This window comes from Procambarus clarkii, chromosome 60 (assembly GCF_040958095.1).
Source record: "Procambarus clarkii isolate CNS0578487 chromosome 60, FALCON_Pclarkii_2.0, whole genome shotgun sequence".
Taxonomy (NCBI): domain Eukaryota; kingdom Metazoa; phylum Arthropoda; class Malacostraca; order Decapoda; family Cambaridae; genus Procambarus; species Procambarus clarkii.
In genome coordinates, this window is record NC_091209.1 from 14,874,847 (window position 1) to 14,881,273 (window position 6,427).

Consider the following 6,427-nt stretch of genomic DNA (forward strand, 5'->3'; position numbering starts at 1 on the left):
GACAACCATTACTCCCTGAACCCACTATTCCCTGACAACCAAAACCAAACGATCAACATTCCCACATACACACACATCCATAGAGGGGGTTGTCAGGTTGGGACCCAAGAGTCAATGCTCGATCCTGCAGACACAAATAGGCGAGTACACACGAGGGGCCTCGAGACTGAGTGGACAGCGCTCTGAGGTCGTAGTCCTAAGGGTTAGGTTTCGATCCTCGGCAGAGACAGAAACAAATGGGTAGATATCCTTTCACCCTGATGCACCTGTTCACCTATCAGTAAATAGGTACCTGGGAGTTAGACAGCTGCTACTGGCTGCTTCCTGGGGGATGTGTGTGTGTGTGTGTTAGAGAGAAATATATGAGGTAGATAAAATAGAGGAAAAATAGATTGGTTAGAAAGACGGGGTCCAAGAGCTAATAGTTTGATATACAAATATTAAATACAAATAGTAAATACACACACACACAAACTCGACGGACTCAGGTTCAGTTTCCAGACGGGACAGAAACAATTGGGCAGCGTCGCCTTTCATCAACTGCACTGTCCACCGCGCATCAGCTGGGTACCTGGGAGTTAGACACCTGTTGTGGGCTGCATCCTGGGAACGTGTAATATATTGTGGATATGACAGAAAACAGGTCGGGAGACAGTACAAAAGACAACCGACGGCTGGAGAGGTGGGGCCAAAGAGCTAAGAGCATGATCCTGCAAGCACAAATAGATGAATACAGATGAGGAGGCACTCATGCAACTCCCCCTCCTCCTCCACCCCTCCTTGAGGCAGACACAAGTTTGATCTCCTTCAGCTTCATCCTCTTCTGGGTCCCCCACCCCCACCTCCCCTTGCCTCTCATCTCCCCCTTCCCCTGCAACACACCTCGCCCCTCACCTAAGTCCCCCCCCCACCCCCACCAAGCACACTTCACAACAACTGGCCCCTCCCGTCAATCACCCAACACGCAACTGGCCCTTCACACCATACCTGGCACCTTGGTTCCCTAGCCCTTCCCCCATGCACCTCACCTATCCCTCCACATTTCAGTAAAACAACCCACGAATAACGCCCTTCCCTTACCCCACCCCCAACACGCACCTCACCTACCCCCTCCCCCCTCTCACATCACCCCAGGCCCCATCCCCTCACAGCTGCGACTGACAAGGTGTACGCCATATAAAGCGTCACCTTAATTGGCTCACCACCATCCCCACCACCACTGTTATCAAACCCAACCTTTACCAACATTAACATTTACAAAGGCACATAAAGTTTTGCCTATTTCCACAAAAGTCTAACCTTTCATCACAAGCGTTTGTTTTCTTTCTCTCCACAACTGTGGAGCATGTCTACCTCCACAGAAATTTAATCTGACCTCAGAAAGGCCTTGACTATTTCCACAAAAGTCAAGCATTGCCTTAGAAATACCTTGCCTAACCCCTGAAAAGTCTAGCACAGCCTCAGAAAGGTTTATTTATTCTCAGTGAATTCCAGCCTAACCTCAGTAAGGACTTGCCTCTCTACAAAAGTCTAGACTAGCTTAAAAACAAGCCTTGCAAATCCTATCCAAAATCTATAAAACTCAGAAAAGCCTAGCTTATCCATACACAAGTCAAGCATTGACCAAGAAAAGACTTGCATACACCGATAAAAGTTAAGCCTGACAAAAACTTCGATTTTCCAACAAGTCCCACCTTGACCCGAGGAAAGCCTTGTCTGTGCACGTTTAAAAGTCTCAACTAACATCAAAGCTTTACTAACCTCACAAAAGCTTAGGCTAACTTCAGAAAAGCCTCGTCTATTTCTACAAAAATCTCTCCTAACATCGGGAAAAAGTAGCCTACTAAACAAAAAAATCTAGCTAGCCTCAGAAAATCTTTGTAACTAACATAACCTGAGAAAAACCTTGCCCATCCCCACAAGTCTTTTCAAACCTTAGAAATGACCTTGTTTATTCCAGCAAAAAAATCTAATTTGACAGAAAATTCTAACATTCTAGAAATCTTGAGCAAGAGTTTTCTTAAGCCAGAAAATATTCTAGAGTGCAACAGTTATGCAAGACCAAGTTTGTATGTATATATACAAATTCTATATATATATCAAATTCTATAATATATATTCTGTATATATTAATATTTCAGTCTTATGATGTTCATAAAAACACGAAAGCGCTCAGATATTTGTTTTCGCTTCTCTGTTGTGATTTGAATTCGGTATTATATTTAAGCACATTATGTGGCAACTGTCCATATAGAGATAAACACCGGACCTTTGAGCACATTCACTTACTTCTGATGCAACGTTTACTACCAAAATAATAGGTACCTCGGGGGTGTGGCTAGAATATGAGGAGTGTGGCTTGGATGCGGGAGTATGGTGGATGTGGGAATGTAGTTAGGTCATTCAGAGTGTGGCTAGGCTCTGGGGCGTGTGGCTAGGTTATGCATTGTGTAGCAAGGCTATGGGGTGTTGCTAAGTCATGCAGAGTGTGATTAGGCTATAGAAATTGTGGATAGGTTACATTCAGTGTGTAGCTAGGCTATGGGGAGTGTGGATAGATTATTTAGTGTGTGGCTAGGCTATGGAAAGTGTGGATATTTCATGCAGTGTGTGGCTAGGCTATGGGGAGTGTGGACAGAATTTTTAGTGTGTGGCTAGGCTATGGAAAGTGTGGATAGTTCACGCAGTGTGTGACTAGGCATTGAAGAGAGCGGCTAGATCATGGAGTGTGTGAGGCAATATCTTGCAGAGTGTGGCTAGATTATAATAATAATAATAATAATAATAATAATATTTTTTATTTAGGTAAAGGTACATACATAAAGAGATTTTACAAAGTTTGTTGGCTTTATAGATAGAGCTAGTACATACAATGCCTAAAGCCACTATTACGCAATATGACGTATTACGATATGACGAATGTAGCTAGGCTATGGCAAATGTAGCTAGGCGATGGCGAATGTGGCTAAGACATGCAGAATGTGGCTAGTCTATTGAGTGTGCCTAGGTCATGCAGAATGTGGCTAGGCTATGGAATGTGTGGCAAGGTCATGCAGTGTGGGGCAAGGCTATTAATATATTCATTCTTATATTTTGTTAAGAGTCAAAACATGACCATAATTAAACATTCATATGCAAGTATTTCTAAACTTTATTACCAATAAAACAATTAGTAATGATAATAATTCAAGCATACAATTTTAATTGTATTTTGTAAAACTTACCATATTACAAATGCTGTAGATCCTAGAGTCAACATTACCAATTTAATAAATACATTAGCTGGACTATATTCCAGCAGCAGCAATAATAATAATAATAATGATAATAATAATAATAATAATAATAATAATAATAATAATAATAATAATAATAATAATAATAATAATTGAAACTACTTTCTTGTACAACCAAGCATGTTTATGGAGCATGTAATCAAAGTGCCGTAAATTCATTATTGTCAAACCTACCTGTTCGAGATTCTGATACAGTATACTGTTGCTGGTGGCTGCAGGTTGTTGTTCGCCAACAAAAACGGTTTTCCAACATATTGTAAAAGTTACCTAGCCTTATCAAACCTAACCTAAGCAAACAAAACCTGATTCAGACAAACCTAACATAAATTTAGTTAATACATCCTAATCTAACCTAAGTTAAGCTAACCTAACCTGACGATATATATATTTCTTAATTTTGTCTCGAAGGGCGAGTTTATTGTGCAGCGTCACTCATCCTGTGAGTGAACATACCACCATAGTGACAATATTGTGCAGCGTCACTCATCCTGTGAGTGAACATACCACCATAGTGACAATATTGTGCAGCGTCACTCATCCTGTGAGTGAACATACCACCATAGTGACAATATTGGGCAGCGTCACTCATCCTGTGAGTGAACATACCACCATAGTGACAATATTGTGCAGCGTCACTCATCCTGTGAGTGAACATACCACCATAGTGACAATATTGTGCAGCGTCACTCATCCTGTGAGTGAACATACCACCATAGTGACAATATTGTGCAGCGTCACTCATCCTGTGAGTGAACATACCACCATAGTGACAATATTGGGCAGCGTCACTCATCCTGTGAGTGAACATACCACCATAGTGACAATATTGTGCAGCGTCACTCATCCTGTGAGTGAACATACCACCATAGTGACAATATTGGGCAGCGTCACTCATCCTGTGAGTGAACATACCACCATAGTGACAGTATTGGGCAGCATCACTCATCTTGTGAGTGAACATACCACCATAGTGACAGTATTGGCAAGCGTCACTCATCCTGTGAGTGAACATACCGGCATAGTGACAATATTGGGCAGCGTCACTCATTCTGAGTGAACATACCACCATAGTGACAGTATTGGGCAGCGTCACTCATCCTGTGAGTGAACATACCGGCATAGTGACAATATTGGGCAGCGTCACTCATTCTGAGTGAACATACCATATACTGTATATATTCGGTTTTGACAATCAGAAAACGAGCTTTTCCCGAAACGCTTGTGTACGAATTGACCATACTTCGCTGACCCGTGTAAACATGATATCCTAATAAAATATTGTTTCACCCCCTTGCAGCGTAATGGCTGTTCTCAAGCGTTAGAGTATCATAAAAGTATTGATGGTTATCATGAAGAAATACATTTATTTACACTCATGCAAATAACTCCTGTACCAGTGATAATTAAACAAAGATATCTGATCTTTACGTGAGTAATGACATACCTGTTGATGTTGCAAAGGCCAGAAATCTCATGTAAACTGCTTGCTTGCTTGTTGGTCGAGGCTCCAAGGAAGGTCATCTTGATTTTGGAGTCTTCAGAGATTGCTAATGTTTATCAAGATTAACTTAACTCGTTTTAAATATAGGCTAAAACGATATAGAGGATGGAAAGAGCAGTGTGTGTGTGTGTGTGTGTGTGTGTGCGGACAGCTGATGCCCGTTATCCGGTCTGTAAGAGGTGTCAACACAAAGATATGAGAAGGGCCAAGAACATATAATGGTATTTACCTGTGTTGAAGTCGCCGGTCCATCTTTTCCTCCATCTTTTCCTTGGTGGGTTTACGATGAAGCTGAAGATGTCAGGACGAGTATGAAGGAATCTGGGTACAAATGTACGTGTTGGGGGTGAATATAATTATGTATTAATGACCTTGGCAGGGCTATAGAGCAAGATATACATTATATACGGTGGAGCCGGCCTGCGCAGCGGGCTCCGGTCAGTAATTTTACGTGAATTCACGTCAAGTTCACACTGGTTTATGTTCAAACAAGCACAAAGCGTGTGTATAGAGTAGTGAATGTTTACGGTGATGTAGGTTTTTCAATATGGTCCGTGAACGACGGGTGAGGAACGGTTGAACGCGTCCACTTGTCACAGTCAAGAGCACACTAATAATGGCGCCGCCTCACCTTCTCCCGCCAAGGAAACTATAGTTGCTGTATCCATTCACATATACTTCATATATATTTATACACAATTTTTAATTTATAATACCATTCATTATAAATATAAAAAACATGCAATTTAACAAAACGTATATTTTTTTACAAATTTGTTTACAATAAAAATGCAATTTAGAACATAGTTTCACACACGTCTCTCGATGGATATCGGTTGCTGAGGTCAGTGAGAGTCAGTGTAGCACTGAGAGTCACGAGGGACACATACACCGACACTTGTACTCCTTTTCTCAATGGGGCACACCATTGTAATCTGAGAAGGTTAGTAAGTTCATCAGTGTTCGAGGTATTTCGTAAGATGATAAATAATCGCATTGGGTATTTTTTTTGGGGGGGGAGGGAAGGCCATCTTTCTGACTTCCCACGACGAGCTTGTGCTGGTCCTGGCACTAGGATTTTAGCCTGTCCTGACACTAGGATTTTATCCGTCCTGGCACTAGGATTTTATCCGTCCTGGCACTAGGATTTTAATCTGTCCTGGCACTAGGATTTTAGCCTGTCCTGACACTAGGATTTTAGCCAGTCCTAGAGCTAGGATTTTAGCGTGTCCTGGCACTAGGATTTTATCCTGTCCTGACACTAGGATTTTAGCCTGTCCTGGAGCTAGGATTTTAGCCTGTCCTGCCACTAGGATTTTAGCCTGGCCTGGCACTAGGATTTTAACCTGCCTTGGCACTAGGATTTTAGCCTGGCCTGGCACTAGGATTTTAGCCTGCCCGGGCACTAGGATTTTAGCCTGGCCTGGCACTAGGATTTTAACCTGCCCGGGCACTAGAATTTTAGCCTGTCCTGACACTAGGATTTTAGCCTGTCCTGACACTAGGATTTTAGCCTGTCCTGACACTAGGATTTTAGCCTGTCCTGACACTAGGATTTTAGCCTGGCCTGGCACTAGGAATTTAACCTGCCCGGGCACTAGGATTTTAGCCTGTCCTGGCACTAGGATTT

General features: G+C 42.2%; 1 long non-coding RNA gene across 1 annotated transcript in view; it reads left to right on the forward strand.

Annotated features, from left to right (window-relative positions):
• The first annotated feature begins 5,663 nt into the window (after window positions 1–5,663).
• The window catches only part of LOC138353979 (uncharacterized), a 44,232-nt gene continuing 43,468 nt past the window's right edge, over window positions 5,664–6,427 (forward strand). Inside the window, exon 1 of the long non-coding RNA XR_011223352.1 lies at window positions 5,664–5,740. This is a non-coding gene — a long non-coding RNA (uncharacterized lncRNA). The remainder of the gene's footprint in view (window positions 5,741–6,427) is intronic.